Below are 16,354 nucleotides of genomic sequence, written 5' to 3'. Positions count from 1 at the left end.
TTTTTTTTTGGTGAGAACATTTTAAGTTCTTCTCCTGCACAACTTATATCAGTCATACTACCTCACAAATAAAAAGCACTTGAGAAATTCACTTCATTTTTCTAGCAATATCGGAAGTAAGCAAAAGTCATTTTTTTTAAAACTCTCTCAAAGTCTTTTAAATTTATTTTGAATTTTGAGCTCTTGAGAATAAGTTCTTCATCAAAATGTACTCGAGCATCCCATTTTAAAGCCAACTCAAATCCAGCTTAGAGGTACCCGCTCACGGGGATGTGTATAGTATTGAGACATAATTAGAGATTGTATTTGCCCATGTTCCTCTTTTTTTTGAAGATTGGCACCTGGGCTAACAACTGTTGCCAATCTTTTTTTTTTTTTTTCCTGCTTTATTTCCCCAAACCCCCCGTACACAGTTGTATATCTTAGTTGCAGGTCCTTCTAGTTGTGGGATGTGGGACGCCGCCTCAACGTGGCTTGTTGAGCGGCGCCATGTCTGCGCCCAGGATCCGAACCCTGGGCCGCCGCAGCGGAGCGCACGAACTTAACCACTCGGCCACAGAGCCAGCCCCCCGTGTTCCTCTTAGTTAGTGACTTAAGAATGTTAATCTTCTTACTTAGATTTGGAAGACAAGACTGGATACATAAAGTCAAGCAGGAAGCGTGAGATTATTTCATAGTTTACTGTATGATTCCTGTTAAGAACAGAAAAAGTGAGTTTCTGCAGTGTGAGGACCCCCAAACTTTTAGAACATGCTTCATAATCTTACCAAAGGAAACCCCTCATCTTTCTTTCCTTTTTTTGATTTTTTTTTTATTTTTCCTTTTTCTCCCCACAAAGCTCCCCGGTACGTAGTTGCATATTTTTAGTTGTGGGTCTTTCTAGTTGTCACATGTGGGATGCCGCCTCAGCGTGGCTTGATGAGCGGTGCCATGTCTGCACCCAGGATCCAAACTGGCGAAAGAAACCCTGGGCCGCCAAAGCGGAGCGTGCAAACTTAACGGCTCAGCCACGGAGCCGGCCCCTGCCTCATCTTTCTAATGATGATCGCTGTGAAACCTGCATCTACAGAAAGTACTGCTATTATTGTAGAACATAAATTCTGTCTGAATCCTTCATCAGAACAGAAAGAGAACTTACAGCACTTTCTATTTAAATTTTGATACACATATTAGAAATTTCTTAGGGTAACGAGTGGAGAAGAACTGATGGATGGGATGGTGTTTGGCAGTCGAGGTGAGGTAAGGAGAGGCGGAATGGGTAAGGCAGAATTGCCAGAGAGTGTCCAACATGCTGTAAATGTTAAGCTTAGCTCACGGAAAAATTATGTCTTTAGTCTACAGGCATGACTGTCTTGTCTGTCCCACGGCCAATGAGACATTTTGTGTGTGTGTGTGTGTGTGAGGAAGACTGGTCCTGAGCTAACATCTGTTGCCAATCTTCCTCTTTTTGCTTGAGGAAGATGGACCCTGAGCCAACATCCATGCCAGTCTTCCTCTATTTTGTATATGGGATGCTGCCACAGCACGGCTTGATGAGCGGTGGTGCACAGGTTTGTGCCTGGGATCCGAACCTGTGAACCCCGGGCTGCCAAAGCAGAGTGTGCCAACTTAACCACTGTGCCACCAGGGCGGCCTCGAGAAATTGTTTTTATAAAGAAAAGAACCAGGTAAAGATATCTGGGCTTAATATCTATTTTATTCAATGTCGGGAGTCTAAACCTAAATCTGACTAGATCCAGTTTAAAAACAGTGTCATCTATGTAGAGTTTTAGCTTTATCCCCACCCCGCTCCTAGCCCAAATGATCCTCTATACGAGAAATAGTTTAGCAGAACTACAAATCAGAAGCACTTTTACCTGAAACTAATGAGCTTCAGCTTCAGGAAACTTCCCACATATGGGCACTTTCTACGCTTTTGGGGGATCCAAGCAATTGTATGCCCAAGGCCTAATGTTTTTGCAAAATGAGCAAGAGAGAAGATATTTTGTATTCTTTGTCACCGAGAGCTTCCTAAATTGTGTAAGGTCCAGAGTCCACAAAGCCGGAACCAACCTCTGCTGCAGGTGACAATGACGTGGGCTAATAAATCAACTGGCAACAAGTTTTTTCCAACAAAATTATTAGACAAAATAATATCAGGGTTTTTTTTTTTTTTCCCAATGCCTAGAAGTAAATTAAGTAAGGTAGTAAGTAGCGGGAAACCAAGTCCTTTTGGAATATTGGGAGATTTAAGAATTATAATAGATAATTGATTCTGGGATGTATGACATATTCATGTTCATCTTTAATTTTGTAGACAAATCTCTGGATTTGTTTTATAATCCAAACGCCGCCCACTGCTCTGCCCTGTGGACAAAGGAGCGTTGGAAAGACGACAGCTCGGTTATCCTGCGTTACCGTAGAAAAGGAAGTTGCAAAAAAAGTTCTTAAAAGAGCAACGAAGATAACTAAAGGATTAGAGATACAGCTTAGAAAGAATATTTAAAACAACTAGCAATTTACAGTCATAAAAATGACCACAGACTAATTGGCTCGATGTCAAGGCATGACTCCAGTTTTGGGTCAAATTCTTCTATAGAATCCATACTCAAGCAAGAACAATACTTTAAAGTTAACATTCTATGCTTTTATTTTATTTATTCATTTTTTGAGGAAGATTAACCCTGAGCTAACTGCTGCCAATCCTCCTCTTTTTTTGCTGAGGAAGACTGGCCCTGAGCTAACATCCGTGCCCATCTTCCTCTACTTTATATGTGGGATGCCTGCCACAGCACGGCCTGCCTAGCGGTGCCATGTCCGCACCCGGGATCCGAACCGGCGAACCCCGGACTGCTGAAGCGGAACGTGTGCACCTAACCACTGCGCCACTGGGCCGGCCCCGGTGCTTTTACAACAAGGGGTCCAAAGATCCCCTTTTCCTTCAGCTCAGAGCCAGTCTTAGAACGGGACAGCCATGGGGGGCAAGCACTAACTGTGCTCAGCCATCAGTTTCCCGGCGCAGCACGCAGATTGAATTTACAACCTGCTCAGTGTGCGTCAGCATAGGGGTCCGGTCACAACAAGACTCCATCTGAACTCCCGAAATAAGTTTGGACCCTGAATGACAGAGTAATTTTAGGTTTTCATGTAGCCGCAACTGAACAAGCAATCCTATAAAAGGTTAGGATCGAGCGAAGGGTAACCTCAGGTTTCAGCTATACTGACCGACTCAGAGTGAAAGACTTTACTGTACATGGGGGATTGAAGTTGCGTGGAAAAGAACGTCGTGGCTGCTGTTAAACCTGAAACAGATTGCAGGGGACTTGAAGAGTCCTGGCTTTTGGGAAGAGCTTGAGTTCTTTTTTTTTAATTTATTTTTATTTATTTATTTATTATTATTTTTTTTTCCTTTTTCTCCCCAAAGCCCCCTGGTACCTAGTTGTATGTTCTTAGTTGTGGGTCCTTCTAGTTGTGGCATGTGGGACGCCGCCTCAGCGTGGCTCGACGAGCAGTGCCATGTCTGTGCCCAGGATTCGAACCAACGAAACACTGGGCCGCCTGCAGCAGAGCGCACAAACTTAACCACTCGGCCACGGGGCTGGCCCCAGAGCTTGAGTTCTTATCTGCATAGGGTGGTTTAGCTGTGTCCATGTGAATAAAAACAGGGATCAGAATAAAGCAGTGGTTCCAAAGGGGGCATTGAAGGACCAGCTCTGGCATTTGGTTCCATCTGTTCAGGGAGCTTTGTAGAAAATTCACAGGCCTCGCCCCTGGAGATTCTGGGTGCCCTTCTCAACAAATGCTTCTCAATGGCTCAAGCCAAAAACCTGAGTCTTGCTGTCTCCTCTTTTTCTCTCAAAGCCCTTTTTAGTAAATTCTGTTGGCTTTACCTCAACATATCCTAAGGCCATCCACTTCTGTCTCCACTGTTGTGCCCTGGTCTAAGCTTCCACACGTCTCTCTTGGGTGCTGGATCTCCTACTTCCTTTCAACCCATTTCCCACCTGCAGCCAGAGCAACATATTTTAGAATGAGAATTTGGTGAGGTCATTCCATTGCTTGAAATCCCCCTATGGTTTCCTGTTCCAAACAGAATAAAATCCAAGCCCTACATGAGCTGGACCTTGTCAAACTCTTTGACCTTATCAAGAGCCACTTTTTCCCTCAAGCACTGATTTCCATGCACATTGGTTTTCCTTATGTGTCTTGAAAATGCCAAGCTGGTTTCCACCTCAGGGCCTTTGCACTTCCCCTTCCTGTGCCTGGATGGCTGTGTCTCCAGAGTTAGCAAGCCTAGTTCTTTCCTGCTATTTAGATTTTAGCTCAAGTATCAAACTCTTCCTATCGGTCTTGTTTAAACCCCTCTAATGGCTCCCTCCCTCCCCATACCCTACTCAATCGTTATTCTATCAGTTCACACTACCTTTATTGCTTTGTTTACCATCTGCTTTCCTCTCAGTACAATGTCAATAAAAGAGACCCTTGTTGATCTTTTCACTATAGTATCCCCTGGTCTAGAACAGGACTTGGCACATAGTGGGTGTTCAGTTAACATATGTTGAGTGAGTGAATGAACAATTCATCAGGTCGGAGGTGGGACTTGGGTGCAAATAATGTTAAGAGCTGATATGTGATCACTTCAGGTACACTGGCTTGACAGCCCCCTCAGTGTGTGTGTGTAAACCAGACAGCTGATTTGAGGCCATTAAATCAACGACTATGAAATAAACAGCAATAGATCTGCTTGAAGTTAAAAAAAAAAACAGACAAACAAATTTTCTGGTCAAAAAGTACGTTATACTGAAGAAATTTTAAAACATCATGTTGGTTTAAACTGAACACGAAACAAGGACTAAGACCTCAAGGAAATCCATGTCACCAATACCTGGAATTTACCTAGAAGGAAAAGGCGTGTTGGAAGGAATAACAAAAATAACAAAGTATATAAAAGATACCGACGATATCCTTCTTTGCAAGATGGACCACGAAGTTTAAGCCATATATAAAAAGGAAAGACTGGAATGCACTTTCGGCTAAATGCCGGGAAACCAGGGGACACCTATACCAAAACCCACATCGTAAAATCCTACAGTCGGCTGGTGTCCTGCGTTGCTATGGTGCATCGCCAGTCCCTCTGGGTCTCCTGTTCTAAACTTCCTTTGGTGGCCTCCCTTTGCCATGAATAAAATCCGCATCTCTAAGAACCGTACATAAGTGACCCTGCTCACCTGTCCGCCTCACCTCTTGCCGCTTCCCCACACAGTCCACCTTCTAGCCACAGGAATTATTCACAGCTCCCCAAAAGCACAAAGCCAGCGCCTCTCTATTTTTGCACCAGCTATTCTTTGCTAGTAATGCCTCGTGACCCCTTCACTCTTACCTGTCCATCTGGTTCACCGCCCCTAGTACCCCTCCACGACTCCCCGTAGGTGTTCCTCCCCCCCTAACCTGACCACACTGTCCCCTGCCCCAGGCGGGTAGGCAACTTGCTCTGCATCCTGGGCAAACCTCTCTCTCTCTGTTTCAGTCATTATTGGACTAATGCCCTGTTTCTCAGGGGTGGGGCTTGTCTGAGAATTAAATTTTATTTTTCAGTTCAAGCATAATCTTAACCGTTAGTGTAAGCACAGTCAGGACATTTGGGTGCCTGTCACAAGTGCGTGCACCAGATTTCAGAGTCAAGGTTTGCTGTGGTGTTATTGCTGCATCGGTGCTACGGAGCTCTATGTTAACTGAGACGGGCACCCTGGAGGACTTCTCTGCTTCTGTCTCTATCTCCAGCCATTGAGCCTAGTGAGGGACACGCAGTAGGAACTCAATACCTGTTTGAGGAATGAGCTAGTGAACAAGTGAATTCACACATGAAATAAAGAACGGAATCTGCCCTAGTCCTAGCTCACAACTCAGCGTTTACGCCAGCAGTGTGTTAGGGGCAGCTTGAGGGTGGGATTCAACTAAAAGGAAAAGGCTACATCCTGGTGAAAGGCAGGCATACTGTGCCCTGGTCCTTTTCAAAAGCTTAAACCTCAGTTGGATCCACCAAAACATATGACTTCATACGAGTGAAGTTATGTTTTTGAGATTTCAACTTTTCATTGATAAAACCATAAAAGCAATCCTCAATGGTCAAATAAAACTCCTCTGAAAAGATTCATAACCACAAATCCCAATATAGGAGTGCAAAATATGAATGCTTTGAAAGCTGGTTATTCCCTAGAAAAGTCAGGGCTGTGTGTTTTCACTGCGAATATCTGACGTGATTTGAATCTAACTTAAACAGCAATATTATTGCCCAAGCATCTTCTCTCCTTAATTTACTTGCCAAACAGATCCAGAAGTTTTTTTTTTTCCTCCAAAGCTGGAGCAAGAATCAATTAAAATATATCATAATGTGTTAACTAGCTAATACAGCGGTTGACATTCAGGGGCATTTCAAGCCTCTGAGTTTTTAGCAGCAGCACTGCTCTTTCATTCCCTCTGTAAGATCTATAATTGAAAGAATACCGTGAAAGACACCTTTCATCAGCTCCACGAGGTACGTTTCCTCCTTTGGTAACCGCACAAGGAGAACCTGAAGCACTGCAAGCTCCCCAATTACAGTTGATTAGCGAGTACAAATAACGTGACAGCTTTTCATCACCCAAAGGAAAACTTTTGAAGAATCCTGTTGCCAACACTTCTGCACAAACGCTAATCTATATCATTATTTTACAAGGGGAAATGTAACATTTAGTAAGTTCTTTTTTTTAATTAGGCAATAAGCAAAGCCTCATAGTCATCGCAATTGCAGATCAAAAAGCACGGGGGTGAGGAGAGGATGCGTGTGGTCAAGAAGCGTGGGCAGTGGCTTCAAGGTGGGTAGGATACAGTGGTCAAAAAAAAACAACGGGCCTTAGAATGAGCCAAGGTTTCAGAGAACAGTCTGAAAACAGGATATGGACTCAAAACTCTGTGACATATACTCCCAAGATCTGCCAGGGAGAATTATTTGGGACACAAAACCTAGGCGTGGTACAGTTATTGTGAGCGTGTCTGTATAAAATCAGGGACACTACTTAAGAAGTTATTTAAGAATATATAGTTAATGTGGCTTAAAAGAGGAGTGTGTCTCCCTCCTTAAGTTGTGAGAGCATTAACTCAACACGTATCCATTGTCTAATGGCTTTCATTCCCATAAAAATGTTTTTAATTTAAGTGAAATAATTATACTGCTCTCCCAGGTAAAGTATTCTGTAAACAGGGCATTTAGAAACGCGATAGGCAATTCACAGGAGGTGGTCCTGCTGTAGACTTTGAAAACCAACACTATGAACCACTGATGAAAGGCCAGTTACATCCATGCTCCCCAAATGGAAGACGGAGACCAGTGCCTTCAAAGGCACGGGGGCCAGGTGACATTCTCCCTTCGCAACGCTCTTATTGCACAATCAAGGGCAGACTTTAGACCTATTGGCCAATTATTCTATCTGTCACGTAAAGAAAAAGCATTCTTACAGACTTAGACACAGGATCATTTTGCTTATAAAGTTGATCCTGAACGTTGTGTAATCCCAGTGACATTTTTACATATTGAAGATACCATGGTTCTCTTCTAGTTTTCTGAGAGAAACGAACAGCAGCAGTGCCCAGTAGTCCTGTGAACTTCAGATTTCTAATCTTTCTTCTCCAAGTTTTTGGCTGCTGCTTCAGAGGACACTCTATGTGAACAATTCATAGCCTTGGTCCGTGGATGTCAAAAACGGCAGTGGAAGATGATGTCCAAGGAGAAGGTTAGAAGCGAAGGAAACATTGGTAACCATTTGTGGGACTGAGCAGAGATGCGGCTAAATGACTGACTTAGAGTTGCCCTGCCGTGCACGGAAATCCTCACAACTATTTGAAGACAAGGATTTTAGAGGTGTCTCTGTACGAGAGTTACGGGGCATCCCACACATTCTCCTTGCCCAGCCAGCAGCCCTTGCTCAGTGAGGCTGAGCTGCTACCCCAATAGAAAACACTGCTGTGTGGAAGTCACCTTGCACAGTGGAAGCACCAGACAGAAGTTCTATCGACTGTCACTGAATGTAGCCCATTTCTAGGGCCCATCTACCCAACTCTTTCTCTTGCCTTCTCTGCCCATCCTCAGACCTGCAGAATTTGGGTTGCCCTCCTTGCTCCATTGCATTTTTCCTGAATCGCAAATGCAGATACAGCTGAAGACAGGGAGTAACAACTATGTGGTCCCCAGACCCCCTACCTCATTCTAGCCCCTGCCCCCCATGCTATACAAAGAAATGCCTGCAGGCACCTCTGAGAAGCCTGGGGCATAAGAAGGGAAGGATGAAAAGCCAGCTGAATAAGAAAGAGAAAGGGAGTCTGGACAGATAGAAAAGGAGAGCTGGAGGTGAAGTAGAGTGGAGAAAATAAAGACAGTGATGCAGAAGCTCAGAGTGTCTCCAGAGAGGCAGGCTGGGGCCCCAGGCTGCTGGCCGGCCGAGCTGAGCCTGGCGTGTGGAGAACCCAGAAGTGCAGAGGGAATTAGGTTTTAAGTATCAGACATTTAAGAAAGCCCCGGCTGCTGGAACAGGTGATGCAGGATGGGTCGTCATTCCTGAGTGTGGATGGTGTTCCTGGGTTAGAGATTAATGTCTTTAGCGTGAAGAAGAGCTTAAATGCCCAATTTCTATGCAGCCATTCTGCAAATGGATGTTGAGCCCTCCAAGATTTGTACGATCGACTTCCCAAGCTGTGGAAGAATAAGTCAGAGCAAAACCATTCTTCACTTACCCTGGAAAAGGAAAAGACCTATTTTACCTCCTAGGTTCAGAGGGCAAAGGCCTTCAAAAGTTTGTTAAGGGGTGTCACACGTGAGTCATGTTTTCGAGGTCATTTAACGCATGACCTGACTCTGTAAGACAGGGGATACCGTGCGCAGACAGGTACACAGGGGGCGTGGGGACTCCGGGCGCTCTACCCCCCGCTACAGCGAGGAAATGACATCTGCAGACTTTCCACAAGATCTGAGAGCGATCTGTGGGCCCCGCTGGGCAAGTACAAGTATTTGAGTCAGCAGGGACCCTAATTGCTCTGAGCTAACAGGTGTGTCACAGCCTCTACGCAGACAAACTGAGGAATCTGCTTCCACGGATTATGCAGCAGGGGCTGGTGCCGGGCATCGGAGGGGAGGAGGGTGGGCTGTGTGTGGGGAAAGCCCACCCAGGTATTCCCAAGTGGGGAGGACCACACGGAGCCACACCCCCAAGTGCCAGATTCTAGCCCCCTCCAGGTACAGCCTGGCTCTACAAATTAAGGCTTAGATGCTCCGGAGTATAGGCCTCTGCAACCGGTCACAAACCCCACATCCCTTTCTGATGCAAACTTACTGAACAGTTCTGTACATTCCTACAATGTCCTCCTCTAATTAAAGAAAGAAAGAATTTGCATATCCCTGGGCCAACTGAAGATGATACATTTTTTGTTTTAATAACAGCATGACCACACAGCACATTAAATGAGAGTAACACTCACATAAATGTAAAGATCTTAACAATTGTCTGACTCATGGTAAAAACTCAATCAGTGGCAGCTATTATTATCATCTATTGTCCGAACTCTGCAGACCAGGAAAAATGAAGTATTTTCTGTTGACCTTGAATCATCCCTAAACCCTCAGCTATTATGTCACTCCACGCCCTGGGGGTAGATTAGTTCCTGAGGTTTTTTTCCACGTCTGTTTTTTTGTTTTTTGAGGAAGATCAGCCCTGAGCTAGCTGCTGCCCATCCTCCTCTTTTTGCTGAGGAAGACTGGCCCTGAGCTAACATCCGTGCCCATCTTCCTCTACTTTATATGTGGGACGCCTACGACAGCATGGTTTGCTAAGAGATGCCATGTCTGCACCCGGGACCTGAACCGGCAAACCCCAGGCCACCAAAGCAGAACCAGCGAACTTAACCGCTGTGCCACCAGGCCAGGCCCTCCATGTCGTTTTTTTTCCTCCCATCTTTCTCATTCATGCTCCCCAACCACAAACTGACTCAAGTGCCTTGGTTAATTTTGCTGAGACCAACAGATTATTTGACTAAGTGGTTTGGTTTGTTAAAAAACTAGTTAGTGGGGCTGGCCTGGTGGTATAGTGGTTAAGTTTGCACACTCTGCTTCAGTGGCCCAGGGTTTGCAGGTTTGGATCCCAGGCATGGACCTACACTCTTCATCAGCCATGCTGTGGCGGTGACCCACATACAAAACAGAGGAAGACTGGCGCAGATGTTAGTTCAGGGACAATCTTACACACACACACACAAAAACCCCAAAAAACTAGTCAGCAAACTTTTACTATTCCATTAACTCGGTGTCTCTATGGGCCACTGCAAACAACCCTAAGCACGGGAAGGGATGGCTGGACATCTCACCTGGAAAGAACACGTTATGGACAGCAACGGTTCAAGCCTTTTACTCTCACCCTGTAACCAAAAGGAGCCCCTACAGTGTGGTTACTTCACAGGGATGCCCTAAGGATCAAACTAGAAAATGGCCTGAAAGCACCCAGTCCTAACAGCAGGCAAACGGTGAGCACCCAGGGAAGGTTCCTTCTCCTCCCCTTCACCATCTGCCTGGAGCAGAGCAAGGAAAAGGCAAGTGTCTTCCTCCTCTCATTGTTCCTATTCAGACACCTGACAATGGCCAAGCCAGTTAAACATGGGTTTCTTGGGTGTGGTTGGCTATTCCCATGCGCTCCCCATGGTTCTGGCAGATAACAAATAGATTAATAGGAATAGGAAGCTTATCGGGTGTGTGAACAAGCAAACCCAGTGTGAAGCTATGATCATCACTACTAACACTCCTACCAAATATCCTGGCTTCCCGGGGAGGATGTGTTCGCATGGACTACAAGTGCCTGGCTACGCCAGAGCCAAGCTTCAGGAAGTCAGCGTCTAAACTGAGTCTGCAGTTTGCAAGTGCACACTCACTGAATGAAGCAATTTTCATACTTAATAAAAGAATAATGAGTGCATAGCAGTTTCAGGGGGTCTGGTATACTTTCATTGATGTTCCTGTAAAGAACAGATGCTGAAGAATACACATCTCTGAAGTCAGGGGGCATTTTCACTGCCCACCAAAGAACTCGCCATAGCACAGACAGGTACCGACTGAGAAGAGCCGGTTCACCCAGTGGATGGTGAATAAGATGATGGATACACGTATAAGCAAGAAGATTAGAATAATATACATTCTCAACATGACGGAGCAGACCAGAGGCTTCTCTTTCAGGTCTTCCTGGAAGAAATCACAGAAACAGATATCTGACACCCAAAGAGACTTGAGAGACCATCAAGTCAAACCTGCCGATTGCGGAATTCCCTCCAAATTCACAAAAATGGGAGAAGACTTCCCCGTCTACCTCGGCCGGAAGAAAAGCCAGCGTTCTCATTTCCTTGTAAACCTTTGTAAGGTAGATTTCTTTTATTCAGATATCTTTTTGATGAGTAGGCGACATGGTACTAGATGTTTTAGTTTGCCTTCGGATAGAAACTTTTCTCCCCTCTTGATGAGAAATCACTTTAAAGTTTGTTTCTGCTTATCTCCTTCCGGGAGGAGACACTTTGCATCCAGAGAAATGAAATGCCAGTGAGTAAAGCACTAATGGTACCCGTAGGATGCACACGAGCAGGCAGGGATGCTGGGACTGGACTCCTGTTCTTGAACCCCAATTCTCAGGATGGAGGCGAAGGTGGGAAGACACCATGCAGGGCTTTCGCCTCCTCCACACCGACAGAAAGAAGGGCTGGGTAAGTTTACCAAAGACTGTCGCTTAGAACGGGGGCAGAGCCAATTAAGTCTCAGAATGTCGACCTGTACTGGTGGGAGAGGTGAACTAAGGCTTGGGAAAAGGGATCTGGAACGTTAAAGATAGATAAAACTCTGCTCAGAAAGCTTCTGTAACGGACCAGAGGAAAAGGACCAGAGGAAAAGGAAGGCTCACCCCACCCCCAGCCCCCTCACTTGAGAGGATCCCACGCTTAGAAACTGGCTTCAGCATGGCTGAATTCCTTTGGCACAAACTCCCTCAGCCTCTGAGACCTATTTTCCTCAGAAATGCTAGTGATGTGTTTCAGTCAGGATTAATTTAGATTTTTTTAAATTCCTACATGTATCTGAATCATTCATCGAGGGGAAGTTCTTATACATCCATTCCCAGAATCCTCTTAAGACATCTGGTCTCATTAGGAGATCAAATAGATCCTCCAGATTCATTAGCTGTTCAACAAAGTGGGAATTACCTCCTCTCTGTGCTCGTGTCGGTGAAATATTCAAGACACAGATGAGAGAAAAATAACGGAAAGAAAAGTATAATCTTCCTGACTCCCAGGGCAGCTCTTTCAGCAGCTTGGGGGTGGGGGGTGGGGGTCTTGAATTCGATCCTCATTTCCAAAAACACAAGGAAAAAGCCAAAAGGATAGGCCATTGTGAGAGAGACTTGGAATAAACATGGCATGGTACACCGAATGTAAGCTATGACCTCGGGAAACATTTTTAATACTTTTATAATTAGTGGGCTCATCGATCACCTGGTTACAATCCTGCCTTCTCTTCCTGCCTATTTTCACAAACATAAATAAAAAATAATCCACGCCAAACACGCCCAGTGTCAAGGTGAACACGGGATGTAACTGTGTTTAGCTATTCTAACTGCTGAGCACAACCCGTGTTGTTGACTCTGAACCGGCTTCTCCCCGTGTGCAGAGGGCGAGGCCCGGGGGCACGCTCGGGACCCCCTCTCGAGGCTCAGAAGTGCTGGCTGGTAGATGCACCGTACTGAGTGATACCCCAGTGGCCTCGAAGAATTACTGTAGCTTTCTAAAGTGACTCATTCTCTCCCAGGGGGTTGTGTGAGCTCAGAGAAAATCTGTCTCATTGATTATTAGTGATTTAGTAATTGGATGGTAGGGCTGGACTGCTGATAACCTGGAGATCTGCTTTAGCTTTGCTGGCAAAGGCCCGTATTTCTGGAGTCAAAGGTCACACTGTCTGTCGGTGTGTGTGTGCTGGGGGGTGGGGAGGGGGCTGCACAGAAATACCTCTTCTCTGAACCTCCATGTACCCTGTCCGGTTCTGCCGTTCAGTAGCTGTGTAATCTTGGGCAGGTCACATTCCCCCTCCTGCCTCAGTTTCTTCATATGAAAAAGGAAGAGCTGGGGTCATATGACCTCCACCCTCTCTTCCAGCTCTGGAAAGTCTGTGGTTTCTAGGCAAGGAGGATTTTTTTGATGTTCCTGTGCTGTTTCTAAAGCTAGTAGCTTCAGAGTATTAATTTCCTCTTTCTCATTCTAATATTTTGAATGAGAACCAGAATATCTTTTTTGCCCCTTGTAAATACGTGGAAAAACAAAACAACCCCCCAAATTTCCTCTGGCCTTCTGTTCCCTTAAATAGTAAACAAATGAAATCGGTATTCTTTTCTACATGGTAGAGAATGTAACGTGTCCTGGGAGAGTGAGCAAGGGGTCATTTGTAAAATTGCCTTATTATCCTATTACCCTCCAGGAGCAAATCTGGGCTTTTTCATCTTGGGGTGGGGGCGGTATGAGCAATCTGCCCTGTAAGCATATCACTTGATGGGTGATTGGCCGTGAAGTTAACAAGAAAAAGACAAATGTTTAAAGGGGAGCATTCATCTTCCCCAATGATATTTAACAATCACAACTTTTGCAGGAAGACCAAGCCAAGACTGGGCTGTAGGTTCCAGGAATGTCTTGGGGGCCATCGCAGGAGAAGGAGGCCTTTTTCGGGAGTTGTTCTTAGAGGTGGCAGGTTGTCAACGCCCCGTGGATGGTCCACAAACCCTTCCCCAGAGATGTTTCTTGGACTGCTGGTCATGCCTCATTAGCGGGTCATGAAACCAATTTAGTGGGTCATGACCAGAAATTTCAAGAAACATGAAATAAATTAGACTAAAGCAGAATAGAAGAGAAAACATCAGAGTACGTGGCACGGAGAAGGTCATGTACTGTCTAGTGAGACTTTGGTTCAGGGGTGTGTGTGTGTGTGTGTGTGTGATGTGTTTGGAACACTAAGTTTCAGTGTAAAATATATTTCTTACCGAAGGTCCTAGTTAAAAATACGAAAGCTCCTGCCCTGTAGAAATACTCTGCGGTGCATGTGTCTTGAAGGTGCCTTCGAACAACGGCTCTGTTATCTTGACAAAGTAAATTTATGGACAAAAGGAAAAGGAATTCTTCCAGAGTTGAACAGTCACCTCACAACTCTATATTGGTTCCATCCCTAAAGTTATTCTGAATCCTACTGTTCATTCTCTGAAAAATACTTAAACTGCATCGCTCCTTCCATGCCAGCCCTAGGTAAACCATGCAGCGGGTCAAGTCTGTCTTTCTGGGGGCACCTCCCTCCCCTTGAAGGTGACCCTGGGGTTTGCATCTTCTTTTCTTGTTCAAAGCAATTCCCATGAAAGACGAATAAATGCATTAAACAAGAGTATAGATGGCGGATAATGCTTTAATATGCCTCGTTCCCAAAAGTATTTATATTTCAGCCAAAGATTAAACCTCATGCCCTATAAAAGAATCTTGTAGAATGTAGCTACAAGGGGAGGAAAGGAGAAAACTGGAGCTTAAGAGTGTTCTCTGAGCACCATCATGACAGTCCCACCTGTGGTTGTATACGCTCTTCATCAGCGTTTCCTTTTTTACATGTAAATAAGATACTTCATTTCTCTCCTAGGGAATCTGTGAACTACAACTTCAGCTGCCTTTATTTTTTTTAATAGATATTTATGAAACCGCCTTACTGTAAAATCTTTGCGAGGAAATATTTCGTCTTACCGCACTTTGTATTCATCTTACACCCAACTCACTGCCTGGTGAATTGTAGGTCCTCAGTCAGTGGTGGTTAATGACCGTTTATCACACAATTATACTGCTCTGTAACATACGTGGAAATACGGTTTCCCTGTGTCTAACTAATGAGAGTACAAGGACATACTTTTTCCTGAATATAAGATAGAATTATGTAAAGCTGCCACACACTTGTTATAAAACAATGACAATTTTAAAGTAGCACCAACCTATTGAGTATGTAATCTATGCCAGGCTCCCAGTACTAGATACATTCCCCACATGGAATCCTTTATTCCTTGCAAAACTTCCTCAATAGAAGTCTTGTTACTCCCTCCATAACCCTCCCATGAACAACATATGTACCATTTTACAGATGAGAAAACAGGCTCAGAGATTCACAACCTGCCCACGGAGACACAGGGGCGAAGACATCACGCAAATTGCATCCGTCTGATGGCAAAGGCCGACCCATCCTCACATGTACATTCTTAACTTTTTAGTTGCATCTAAAATTATCGTTTCCATTTTCATTTTCGAAGACCTTACCTGTTCTCGGAAGGACAAAGCTGTGAATGTAAGAACAACAGGAAAGCCTTGTTTGTTTGTTTCCGGTTTTGATTTTTAGGAAAAATGCTCTGATGATCACAGGAGTGACACACTCAGAAAATGCCTGGCCTGACTCTGCCAACTCAACGCACTCTGCTTGCCCTCCACAGCCTACTATCTCCACCTTCAGTCCTCTTTGCATGGAGCTATAAAGAACCGGAGAGTCAGAGCCAGACGTGCCAGCAGTCTTAGCCGCATGCTGGTGGTATTCTCTGAACTTACTTGATCCGGTCAGATAACTTTTTTATTTCCACGTACAGATCACAGTGTTTAGTGAAGACTGTTATGAAAAGCACTGTTTTCCATTTGCAAATGGCTTCCACATTCCCTGGTCCATCTACACAGACAATTTTTAACAGAAACCCTTTAAATTAAAAGTCTACTTTGTACTGCCTATTTCTCAGAGACTTTAAAATCTCCTCCACTGTCCTAGGTGATCAGAAGCCAGACATTCAGCAGCCACATACATCCCCCCCACCCCCCCACATGCAAGCAAAAGGAGGAGATTGGTTTTGTAACAGCTGTGCTTAGAAATCAAATCCAGGATTCACTTTTGTTTTTAAAACAGAGAATGAAAGCACTGCCGGCCGAACGTGCTTGGGTAGCCACACTTCCATTCCAAACTTCTCTCTAACTTTCCCATATTAATTCAGCCTTAAATTTCCGGAAATAAAATAATTATGTAGTTAAACAGAGATCCTTATACAAACAAAAACTGTGTTTACAGTGTCCCAAGCCCTTAAAACCAATGACAGACGCGGTGCATGACAGTAAAACCCAAGCCGGTCCACAGCACTCATATCTGCCCACTCCCCAGGCAACGGCAGTCAACATCCTACTGGGACCTGCTCCGAAAACAAAGGCTTTACCAACCTAATGTCAAGGTAAACAGGCAGTAAATACCTACCTGTTACTAGTAACCAGGGGTATCATTTTT

At 44.8% G+C, this 16,354-nt stretch overlaps 1 protein-coding gene across 5 annotated transcripts in view; it reads right to left on the bottom strand.

Annotated features, from left to right (window-relative positions):
* The window catches only part of NR5A2 (nuclear receptor subfamily 5 group A member 2), a 130,899-nt gene that overhangs the window by 93,879 nt on the left and 20,666 nt on the right, over positions 1 to 16,354 (bottom strand). The gene's annotated exons all lie outside the window — the stretch shown is intronic.

Source organism: Equus quagga, chromosome 12 (genome assembly GCF_021613505.1).
Source record: "Equus quagga isolate Etosha38 chromosome 12, UCLA_HA_Equagga_1.0, whole genome shotgun sequence".
Classification (NCBI taxonomy): domain Eukaryota; kingdom Metazoa; phylum Chordata; class Mammalia; order Perissodactyla; family Equidae; genus Equus; species Equus quagga.
This window is presented reverse-complemented; position numbering and strand designations above follow the sequence as displayed.